General features: G+C 32.9%; 2 non-coding genes across 2 annotated transcripts; one reads left to right on the top strand and one right to left on the bottom strand.

Moving 5' to 3' along the window:
* Window positions 1-6,500: 6,500 nt before the first annotated feature.
* Window positions 6,501-6,609, top strand: LOC112495905 (small nucleolar RNA R71). Its single transcript, XR_003062312.2, has one exon. It is a non-coding gene; the product is annotated as a small nucleolar RNA R71 (small nucleolar RNA).
* Window positions 6,610-11,292: 4,683 nt separating this feature from the next.
* Window positions 11,293-11,396, bottom strand: LOC112499073 (small nucleolar RNA R71). The gene has a single exon (XR_003066600.1). It is a non-coding gene; the product is annotated as a small nucleolar RNA R71 (small nucleolar RNA).
* Window positions 11,397-12,739: the final 1,343 nt, after the last annotated feature.

The following is a 12,739-nucleotide window of genomic DNA, read 5'->3' as shown; positions in this document are numbered from 1 at the left end:
AAATACCAACAAAACAAAAAAAATTAAATATATAACAATAACTTTTTAAACATATTTGTTGCATTTTAAAAATATTAAATCTAAAATTTAGTACTTCCTCCATCTCCATGTCTATGGGAGCTTGAAGATGATGCTTGTCGTTGTTTTGATGTTGCTCACTGCTGAAGTATACTATCTGTTGAGTGTTAGAAAATATATATTTATAAAGGAGAAAATCGTCATTTTACACTTCAAATTTTACTAACACCCTTATTTTTATGTACTTAAACTTTTTGTCATTTAATTATGCGTGTTGTATTATAATTAAGTATTTTATGTATTTTAGGGGCATTATAGTCATTTCACAATGAACGAGAGATCAGATGGCAAAACAGACATCACTTTTGAACTCAGGACGGTTGAAAACCTTAGGAGGAGCATAAAAGGAAAAATGGCACTGTTCACATGTACGGTACTGTCTACGTTACTGTTCATGACATTGTTCACATAGACAGATTGATGATGTGGCATTGACCGATGATGTGGCATTGACTGATGAGGTGTCACGATCCTGTTGGACTAAAATTCTTATGCACTGTTGATCGATGACGTGACAACATATCAGTGAGCCAAAAATCTCGCGTACGGTACATGCATTACACAGGACTATTTTCAACCAAACCACGTCACTGTTCAAGCCGGGTCAAACCGTGTTACTGTTCAAACCGCGTGGTCAAACAGCATATTGCTGACTGATGATGTGGCGCAATCCTGAGCGTCCGAAATATTTTTGATCCGATGGCCATAATTTACTCAATGTATTTATAAAAATGGGGCTCTCCTCCCCCTAATTTGATATCTCTGAATCCATTTTCTATAATTCCTTCTCCATCTTGTATTTTCTACGTATTTTAATAAATTTTCATTTTGCCCCTAGTTTAATTATGAGTAGCTAATTTTCTTTCAAGCTTAGGTTGAAGGTGAAGTCTCAACATGCGTCATGGGCTTTATTTGGTAAATTTATTTTCTACTCCCCTCTAGTTTTTGTGGATGTTTTGACTTCTTGTCGATAAATAATAATAATATTGTCTAGATACCGCCCTGGTTTCACCGGCTCTCTAGTACAAAGTTATTATTATTTGGCACGATAAGCCCTTAACACCATATTGATTAGAGTGTGGTTCATGAGGTGTGGTTCATGAGGTGTGGATTCCCCCTCATGATTTAATTGGCATTAATAAGGAATATTTAGCCCATGGTGCATGTTGATGTGAATCCAGATACCCAAGTACATCAATTTAATAGATTTTCACTTCAATTTATTCTTGCCATCTTAATTCAAATTTTAAGATAATCCAAATCATTTTCACCACAAATCCACCACCCATTTAGAAAATTAATTCTACACAATTAAAATCCACCTCCTTGTGGGATCGACACTCGTCACTATTGATCTATACTACAATAGATTCGTGCATTTGTGAGTTCAATAAAATTTACACAACAAGTTTTTGGCGCCGTTGCCAGGGATGTAAGTTATTGACACAACTTAAAAGTAATTTTTAACTCCCAAGTATAACAGTGTCTTGTTGTATTATAACTCGGTGAGTCCGAGGTCGATCCACAGAGAAAAGATTTAATTAGTTTATTTTATTTTAACTAAAAATTGAAATTAAAACTTAAATATAAACAACTTAATTTAAATGAAACTATGAAATTGAACTAGTTAGGGTTATGGATCCACTCTTAGAAGTAAATAAACTTAATAAATTCTTTTTGCTAATTTTTTTAGATTTATTACCCAAAAGATTAATTATACAAATTATTATTATTTTCCCTTTAATTTTATGATGGATTAAGTATTTATTGTGCCAAAATTTAATTTGTCTACAATAAGTCAAAATACCATTTCACCATGCCTTATATTAAGATCTTAAGAATTTATTGTGCCAAATTCATTTGTTTGTCTACAATAAATCAAAATTTCAAAATATAAAACATGTATAAAATTAAATAGAAAATAATTTAATTCGAAAAATTCTTTTATCATGAAATGCTTTTGTTCTTGCCTTAATAATTCTTGAATTTTCATATGCATCATTCCTTAATTCCTCAAGTTCATTCAATTGCAATTTTCGCACATTACCAGCATCATCCAAATTTGAATTAAAAGCTTTAATAGCCCAAAGTGATTTATGTTCAAGTTCAACAGATAAATGACAAGGTTTACCATAAATTAACCGATAGGGTGACATTCTTAATGACGTTTTAAATGCAGTACGGCAAGCCCAAAGTGCATCATTTAGTCTAAGAGACCAATCTTTTCGGTTTGGGTTAACCGTTTTTTCCAAAATTTGTTTTATCTCCCTATTTGCTAATTCAACTTGATCATTTGTTTGAGGACGATAAAGGGTAGCAATTTTATGTGTAATTCCATATTTCTTCATTAAAGACTCAAATGACTTATTACAAAAATGCTTACCTCCATCACTGATAATAGCTCGAGGGATTCCAAATCGACTTAAAATGTTTTTTCTTAAAAATTTAATCACAGTTTTACTATCATTATTTCGATAAGAAATTGCTTCAATCCATTTTGAGACATAATCAACTGCAACTAATATATACACAAATCCAAAAGATGATGGAAATAGACCCATGAAATCAATTCTCCAACAGTCAAATATTTCAATTTCAAGTATGGGATTTAAGGGCATTATGTTTCTTTTTGTAATTGATCCCAATTTTTGACATTTTTCACAACTTTTGCAGAATTCATATGTGTCTTTAAACATGGTAGGCCAATAAAATCCACACTGTAAAATTTTAGCGGTAGTTTTTCTTGAAGAAAAGTGACCACCACATGCTTCAGAATGACAAAAATTAATGACACTACTTACCTTATTATCAGGAATACATCGCCGAAAAATTTGATCTGGGTAATATTTGAACAAATAAGGGTCATCCCAATAAAATTTCTTTACTTCAACAAAAAATTTCTTCTTCTCTTGAGCATTCCATTGCAAAGGCATGTTACCTGTAACAAGAAAATTAACAATATTAGCATACCATGGCATTGAAGTAACAGAAAATAAAAATTCATCAGGGAAAGAATCATTTATGGGTGTTATATCATTGCAGAATTCGGATGTGAGTCTTGATAGATGATCAGCAACAACATTTTCAACACCCTTTTTATCTTTGATGGTAAGGTCAAATTCTTGTAGTAATAAAATCCAACGAATTAGTCTTGGTTTGGCATCCTGTTTACTCATCAAATATCTCACAGCAGCGTGGTCAGTAAACACAACAGATTTAGAGCCAAGCAAATATGAACGGAATTTGTTTAATGCAAATACAAGAGCAAGTAATTCTTTTTCAGTTGTAGAATAATTCATTTGAGCACTATCCAAAGTCTTACTCGCATAATAAATCACAAAAGGTTTACCATCCTTTCTTTGTCCTAAAACAGCACCAACAGCAAAATCACTTGCATCACACATTAATTCAAAGGGCAAAGACCAATCAGGAGATTGCATAATAGGTGCAGATGTTAAAAGACAAATTATTTTCTCAAAAGATTTTTGGCAATCATCATTCCATTCAAACGGTGCATCTTTTAATAAGAGGTTACAAAGTGGTTTAGATATGGCACTAAAGTTTTTTATAAACCTCCTATAAAATCCTGCATGTCCTAAAAAGGATCGCACATCTCTAATTGTTTTTGGTTGTGGCAATTTAGATATGACTTCAATTTTTGCTTTGTCAACTTCAATTCCTTTAATAGAAACAACATGACCCAAAACAATTCCAGAAGTAACCATGTAGTGACATTTTTTCCAATTCAACACGAGTTCTTTTTTAACACATCTTTTTAAAACTTTCTCCAAATTATCAAGGCAATCATCAAAAGAAATCCCAAACACAGTCAAATCATCCATAAAGACCTCTAAACAATGTTCAACCATATCACAAAAAATGCTTAACATATATATTTGAAATGTTGCAGGAGCATTACAAAGCCCGAATGGCATTCTTTTAAATGCAAATGTTCCAAAAGGACATGTGAATGTGGTATTTTCTTGGTCCTCAAGTGCTATATGAATTTGATAATAACCTGAATATCCATATAAAAAACAATAGTAGGGATGTCTTGCTACTCTTTCTAAGATTTGGTCAAGGAATGGTAATGGAAAATGATCTTTTCTAGTGGCTTCATTTAATTTTCTATAATCAATGCACATGCGCCAACTAGATATAATTCGTGTTGGAATTAATTCACCTTTTTTATTTTCAACAACAGTGATTCCAGATTTTTTAGGCACTACTTGTGTAGGACTTACCCACTTACTATCAGAAATAGGGTAGATAATTCCCATATCAAGCAATTTAAGGACTTCTGTTTTGACTACCTCTTTCATGTGTGGGTTTAATCTTCTTTGAGGTTGTTTACATGTTTTAGCATTTTCTTCCTAATTAATTCTATGCGTGCAGATTAAGGGATTAATGCCTTTAATATCATTTAAAGTCCATCCTATTGCATTTTTATGCTTTTTAAGAACAGTAAGTAACTTACCATCTTGGTCGCTTGTTAAAGTAGAAGAAATCACAACATGATAAGTTTGTTCTTCTCCAAGAAAAGCATACTTCAATCCTTCAGGCAAAGGTTTCAATTCCATTTTAGGTGCTTTTTGTTGTTCTGTCTTTTCAATACTTCCAAGCTCCTCAAATTTTGGCTCGTCATCATAATTTTGCGAAGTCTGCACAGAATCAAGCAACGAATTTATATTAGAAATATCAAGTTCAAGTTGCTTATTTGACTCAATTGAATTAACTAAATAAACATTAGAAAGTTAAGAAAAATCCCCTTGTTGAATATTTTCCTCGATACAAGATTCAAACAATTCCTTTTGTTCATCAGTATCATCTTCAATCTCATTTTCTTCATTAGGTTGCCTGTACATGTTGAAAACATTCAATTCCAAAGTCATATTTCCAAAGGATAAATTCATTAAACCATTCCTACAATTAATCAAAGCATTAGCAGTTGCTAAAAATGGTCGACCTAAAATTACAGGAATTGGTTTGTAATTATTCACAACAGATTCAGTTTCCAAGACAATAAAATCCACAAGATAAATAAATTTATCAACTTGTACTAAAACATCTTCCACTATTCCTTTTGGTACTTTAACTGATCTATCGGCAAGCAAAAGTGTAGTTGAAGTTGATTTTAACTCACCCAGATTAAGTTGAAGATAAACTGAATATGGAAGCAAATTAACACTAGCACCAAGATCTAGTAAAGCATGCTCAATTCTGTGGTTACCAATAATACAAGAAATGGTAGGACAACCAGGATCTTTATATTTCAACTTATTATTAGTAGACAGAATTGTACTTACCTGTTCGGCCATGAAAGCACTCTTTCTTACCTTCAATTTCCTTTTAACAGTGCACAAGTCCTTTAAAAATTTGGCATATGAAGGAACCTGCTTGATTGCATCTAATAGAGGAATGTTAACTTTCACTTGCTTAAAGATTTCATAAATTTCAGAAGAGTGGTTTGATTTCTTTGGTTTATCAATGCATGCGGAAATGGTGGTTCATATGGAACACTAGTTATTTCTTCACTAGGTGTAAGTTCATTTAGTCCTTCCTTACCCTTTGAATTTTCATCATTTTCATAAGGTTCAGGCATAAGTCTATCAACAACCTTACCACTACGAAGAGTTATAACTGACTTGACTTGGTCTGTGGGTGGATTTTGTTGAATTTTAGGATTTGGTTGTGGTTGGGCTGGAAATTTTCCTTTTTCTTGAATGGTGAGTGCAGAAGCAATTTTAGCAAGAGTATCTTTCAAATCAGAAAAAGTTTGTGCATTTTGATTGTTAATAACATCTTGCTTTATGGTGAATTAATGCATTGTGTCTTCTAGATTTTTCCAGGGTAGTGGAACATATGGTGCATAAGGCTGAGGATTTTGAAAATTTTGTGGAGGTGGTGCTTGTGAAGATTGTGCATTATTATTCTTCCTCCAACTGAAATTTGGATGATTTCTCCAACCAGGATTATAAGTATGTTAATATGGGTTTGGTTTATTGAAAGTGTTAATCACATTAGCTTGATCATTTAGACATTCTTTAAGTGCAGGCAAAGTGGGACACTCTTGAGTGAAATGATTATTCGAATTACATATGTTACATGCAATTTCTTGAACAAATTTTACTTGATCACTCTTTTTATGCTCCAAAGCTTCAACTTTCCTAACTAGGAATGCAAATTTTGCTTGTAAATCATGATCTTCCCTAAGGTTATGGATTCCTCGACTAGATGGAGATGATTGTTACTTATTTGTCAATTTAAAAGTTCCAACAATATCCCAATGTTGTGCATTTTCAGTTAATTGGTCATCTTCAGGATTTTTATCCCTAAATTCACCATTACACATCATTTCAACAACCTGTCTACTTTGGGGTATTAAGCCCTCGTAGAACTAAGTGACCAATCGCCAAGTTTCAAAACCATGATGTGGGCATATGTTAAGCAACTCTTTAAACCTATCCCAACATTGATATAATGTTTCTCCATTTTTTTGAGTGAAAGAAGTGATTTGCCTTTTAAAAGAATTTGTTCTATGCGGTGGAAAGAATTTTTTCAAAAACTATTCTTGCATGTTATTCTAAGTTCTTACTGATCCAGATCTAAGGTTTTGTAGCCAAGTTTTAGCTTTATCTTTTAATGAAAAAAGAAAAAGCTTTAATCTAATTATGTTCATGCTACAATTTTGGTCTGTGTATGTATTACAAACTTCCTCAAAATCTCTTAGATGCAAGTACGGATTATCAGATTTTAAACCATAAAATGTTGGTAAAAGTTGGATAATACCTGGTTTAAAGTTGAATCGATATGCTTCTGAAGGAAATACTATACACGACGGTGTGTTGTGCAAATTTTAATGTACTCACAAGTGCACGAATCTATTGTAGTATAGACTAATGGTGACGAGTGTCGATCCCGCGAGGAGGTGGATTTTAATTGTGTAGAATTAATTTTGTAAATGGGTGATTGGATTTGTGGTGGAAATGATTTGAAATATGCTAAATCTTAAATTGAATTGGTGAGAATAAATTCTAAAATTGGAATTGAAATGGTGAGAATAAATTGAAGAGAAATCTATTGAAATGACGTACTTGGGTATCTGGATCCGTATCAACATGCATCATGGGCTAAATAATCCGTATTAATGCCAATTAAATCATGAGGGGGAAATCCACACCTCATGAACCACGCTCTAATCAAAATGGTGCTAAGGGCTTATCGTGCCAAATAATAATAACCTTGTACTAGAGGGCCAGTGAAACCAAGGCGGTACTAGACAAGATTAGTATTATTTGTCGACGAAAAGTCAAAACATCCACAAAAACTAGAGGGGAAGAGAAACTAAATTTACCAAATAAAGCCCATGACACATGTTGAGACTTCACCTTCAACCCAAGCTTGAAAAGAAATTAGCTACTCATAATTGAATTAGGGGCAAAATGGAAATTTATTAAAATACGAAGAACATACAAGATGGAGAAGGAATTACAGAAAATGAATCCCAAAAATGGATTTAGAGATATCAAATTAGGGGGGAGAGGCCCCCTTTTTATAGATATATGGAGTAAATCATGGCCATCGGATTAAAAACAGTTTGGACGCTCAGGATTGCGCCACGTCATCAGTCAACAGTCCACGGCTTGACCACGCGGATGAACAGTAACACGGTTTGACCCAGATGAACAGTAACGCAGTTTGACCTGGATGAACAGTAACGCGGTTTGGTTGAAAATAATCCTGTGTGATGCATGCACCGTACGCGAGATTTTTCGTCCACTGATATGCTGCCACGTCACCATCAACAGTACATAAGAATTTTAGTCCAACAGGATCGTGACACCTCATCAGTCAATGCCACATCATCGGTCAATGCCACGTCATCATCCGTCTATGTGAACAGTGTCGTGAACAGTAACGTATACAGTACCGTACACGTGAATAGTACCGTACATATGAATAGTGCAATTTTTCCTTTTATGCTCCTCCTAAGGTTTTTGACCGTCCTGAGTTCAAAAGTGATGTCCGTTTTGCCGTCTGATTTCTCCTTTATTGTGAAATGACTATAATGCCCCTAAAATACATAAAATACTTAATTAAAATAAAACACATGTAATTAAATCACAAGAAGGTTAAATACATAAAAGTAAGGGTTGTTAGTAAGACTTGAAATGTAAAATGACGGTTTTCTCCTTTATAAACATGCATTTTCTAACACTCAACACGGTGCTCCGGTTAGGGTTGGATTCATGTAGTCTCTCAGAGTTCTTGGTTGATTCTGATCATGCCCATGTTGAGATTGGTTGTCTCCCTGATCAATTTGAGGGTTAAGTTCGCCCAAAACGTTTTCGCCTTGATTCTCATCCATGATTGGTGGTGGAGATTGAGATCTACGAATTAACCTGCCACTTAAAGATCGAGACCAACGTCTCATGCAATGGTTATGTTATAAAGATAATATTTACACAAATTGATAACAAAATAAAAAAAACAAAAATAATATAAGTGTACAAAAGAAAATTAAATAACAATTTTGGTAGTTGAACCCACCAATTAACAATAAATTAAGTATAAACTATATGCAAAATAAAAAAAAATGGTGGTTGAACCCACCAATTAAAAAAAAATACAAAATTAAATAAATACTGAAAATTAAATAACTAAAAATAAAAGTTAAGAGTTAGTAATTAGAGTTAGTAGTTAAAGTTAGTTTGGTCCAAAATAAATCCAAATATGTTCAAAGTATGTCCAAAATATGTCCAAAGTATGTCCAAAGTATGTCCAAGTCTTGATTATTTTGAGGAGTTTTGTCTAGGGATTCTATTGTAAATTATTTTTAATTTCATGGCCAAACTGTAATTTGTAGAAGTTCAGAATTGAGCCTTTTGGGATGAAAGTGAAACAGTTGAAAGATGTCGGGGGCCGAACGTAATTACAAGAAGATTTGGGGATAAAAGAGAATTTAAGAAAAGAAAAGGGGGCAACAAAATTTTACATATAAGAGAAAAATAAACAACGGAAAAACAAACCAAATAAAAAAAAAACTTTTTTCCAGCATCGGCGCCAAAAACTTGACACAACTTAAAAATAATTTTTAACTCCCAAGTATAAGAGTGTCTTGTTGTATTATAACTCGGTGAGTCCGAGGTCGATCCACAGAGAAAAGATTTAATTACTTTATTTTATTTTAACTAAAAATTGAAATTAAAACTTAAATATAAACAACTTAATTTAAATGAAACTATGAAATTGAACTAGCTAGAGTTATAGATCCACTCTTAGAAGTAAATAAAACTTAATAAATTCTTTTTGCTAATTTTTTTAGATTTATTACCCAAAAGATTAATTATACAAATTATTATTATTTTCCCTTTAATTTTATGATGGATTAAGTATTTATTGTGCCAAAATTTAATTTGTCTACAATAAGTCAAAATACCATTTTACCATGCCTTATATTAAGATCTTAAGAATTTATTGTGCCAAATTCATTTGTTTGTCTACAATAAATCAAAATTTAAAATATAAAACATGTATAAAATTAAATAGAAAATAATTTAATTTATAAAATTAAAAATAGAATTTGATTAAATCATATTTATTTCATAAGAGTTTTACCTTCCCCTAACTAATATTATTTAGTTAAGCATAATTAAAATAAAAAGAAGTAGTATAATTGAATTACTTATAATTAAAAGAAATAAAACAACTAAAAGTATAAATAAAACTAATTTTATTAATGAAAATAATTATACAAAATATTAAAAACACACCTGGAAATCAAGATTACAAGGAAATGGAGAGAATTTGAGAAGAAGAGAGTTGTAGAGAGATGATTAAAACATAAAAATGATACTCCGGTGCTTTGCGGTCCATCATAGGCTTCATGCATGTACTCCTCACAACCCTTAGATCAAGATCCAGTGGCTGGTCAAACTTCAAAAGTCAACATCACACATGGCATCATTTGACTCGTCCGATTTACCCAAAGAACGGTTGAGATTCGGCGGGTTAATGGGTGGATCGGGTTGATCCGAGTACAAAGATTCGGATCCTCCAACTTGCTTCACCAACCATTGCCACGTGACACAATCATGGCCATTGAATCATGAACAGTTGAGATTTGGTCAAGACTGCCAGCTATCCCATGCACTCATATATATTGTAAGCTCATTTCATCATCCAATCAGTGCTAGGTCAACAGGAAAAGTCAAATTTTTTTACACAAGCCCAATTTTAAGTCGATCTTGATTGATCTTAAGGTTTTCGGACCTTCGGAATCCAAATTTGACCTCCGTTTATCTGTTTGGAGCCTCGAAGTACGTGAAATTAATATTTTTTCTAATAAACACATAAAAATACAAAAAATTAAATATATTTAAAACATAATTAATAATTCATAATAAATTACATAAACACAAATATAAATTATAACATAAGTATAAAATAACATATTATCGCTTGATAATTAAACAATTTTTAATACTAATCAGTTATTTTAATTTGTAGAATTAATTTTTGTGAATAATTTCTTTTATTTGTTTTCTTGTACTTTTTTTCTTCTTTGTAATTTTTGTTTATCTTACTAATTTTTTTTAGTTAATTTATTTCACGTATTTTTTTGTGTATTTTTATAGTAAGGTTGTAATAGTGTGATAAGGTTAGTATCGTAATTTCTCATTTTTTATTTTTATTCGTTTTGTTCCCATTTATTTTTTGTTCTTTGCATGCATGATCGTAGGTCATTATTACCTAATCTTGAACCTATAGACCTTGAACTAGAAAACAACACTGCGCACACACAAACACGTTAAAAATAAAATGGATTTGCAACAACAACAAGTACCACAAGAGAGGCCATTTAAGGACTATTTTAGCCCCTTAGCTAATTTGAGCACATCATGTATAAGATACCCAAATGTAGCTGCTAGGAGTTTTGAACTAAAACTTAGTATGCTAAATTGTCTCCCAACATTCTATGGCCTAGAAAATGAGGACCCATATAATCATTTGAATGATTTTCATGTTGTTTGTTAAACATTTAGATATGAGAATTTTTCTGATGATGATGTTAAACTTAGACTATTCCCATTTCCTTTAAAGGATAGAGCTCGTTCATGGCTCAATACATTGTCCGCTAATAGCATTTCATCATGAGAACAAATGGTAACAAAATTTTTGAATAAATATTTTCCAGTGCATAAAACCAATGCTATTCGCAGGGAAATTTCAGAGTTTACCCAGACAGAAGACGAGTAGTTTTTCGAAACATGGGAGCGATTCAATGGGCTACTCTTGAAGTGTCCATATCATGGGTACGATAAATGACACTAATGCCAATACTTTTTGGAGGGATTATTGTCGAATGTGCAAGAATGACTAATGGCAACAAGTGAAGGAAAGCTAATGTCAAAAAGTGCATCAGAGATTTGAGAATTCTTCCAGTGACAAGTGGATAATTCCCAACAACGGAGTCGATCGCTTAGGAATATTAGAAGAATTAAGGGAGTAAATGAGGTTCACATTGGCGAGTCAAGTTCAGAAATTAAAGAAGTCAAGGAGATAATTGAAGGTCTCCCTCAACAAATAGCATTGTTAACGACTGCTAAATTAACAGAACAACATGACCATGAATTATACTCAGATCAAGTCAATGCCATAGGTGTAATGAGAAAACCATCGAATTACAACCCATACTACAACACATATAATCCTGGATGGAGAGACCACCCCAATTTTTCATAGTCTCAAGGATTCCAACAGAATGGACTAGCAGCTCCAGCTTCACTAATGCAACCAATTTCTCAAATTCCCTCCCCCCAATCAGAACTAGTTCCTTAACCCTCTCAGCCACCATTTAGACCATACAATCAGAAGCAGAACTACTTTCAACCCAGACCATGGGAGGATGCATTCCAAAATTTCAAGAATGTTCATTACTCTACGATTGAGCAACAGAACCACACCATTGATGGACTACGAAATGAGATGAGAGCATGCTTCAACTCACAAACTCAATCAGTTTCAAGCCTCGAGAAGATGGTGGGATAACTTGCTTCTTCAGTTCAGACCTTGGCAATGACTGTTGAGAAAGGTAAATTTCTAAGTCAACCAGTGCCTAATCCTAAAGGAGTACATGAAACAAGTACCAGTTTACCACAGCAGTATGGAGAGGTCAAAGCAGTCATAACCTTGCGAAAAGGAAAAGAAGTCGACAACAAAGTGGAGATGCCGGTGACAAAAGAAAATCAAATTGTGCATATGAATGTTGAGGACTCACCATCGGAAGAGAAAGAAGAAACCAACCCACGAGAATATGTTTCCAAAGCTCCATTTCCTCAGAGGTTAGCTAAAGGAAAGAAGGAAAAATCCACATGTGAGATTCTTGAAATCTTTAAACAGGTAAGTGTTAACATCCCTTTACTTGATACTATAAAATAAGTTCCATCTTATGCTAAGTTTCTTAAAGACCTTTGTACTAAAAAGAGAAACATTCACGTTCAAAAGAAGGCATTTTTAACAGAAAACGTTAGTTCTATACTCCAACACAAAATTCCTCTAAAATGCAAAGACTCATACTCCCCCACTATCTCATGTAGTATAGGGAACCACACAATTGAGAATGCTTTATTGAATTTAGGAGCTAGTGTAAATCTGTTGC

The sequence above is a fragment of the Citrus sinensis genome, chromosome 4 (genome assembly GCF_022201045.2).
Source record: "Citrus sinensis cultivar Valencia sweet orange chromosome 4, DVS_A1.0, whole genome shotgun sequence".
NCBI lineage: Eukaryota > Viridiplantae > Streptophyta > Magnoliopsida > Sapindales > Rutaceae > Citrus > Citrus sinensis.
Note: the sequence above shows the minus strand (reverse complement) of the source record. Positions and strands in the feature narration are given on the sequence as shown.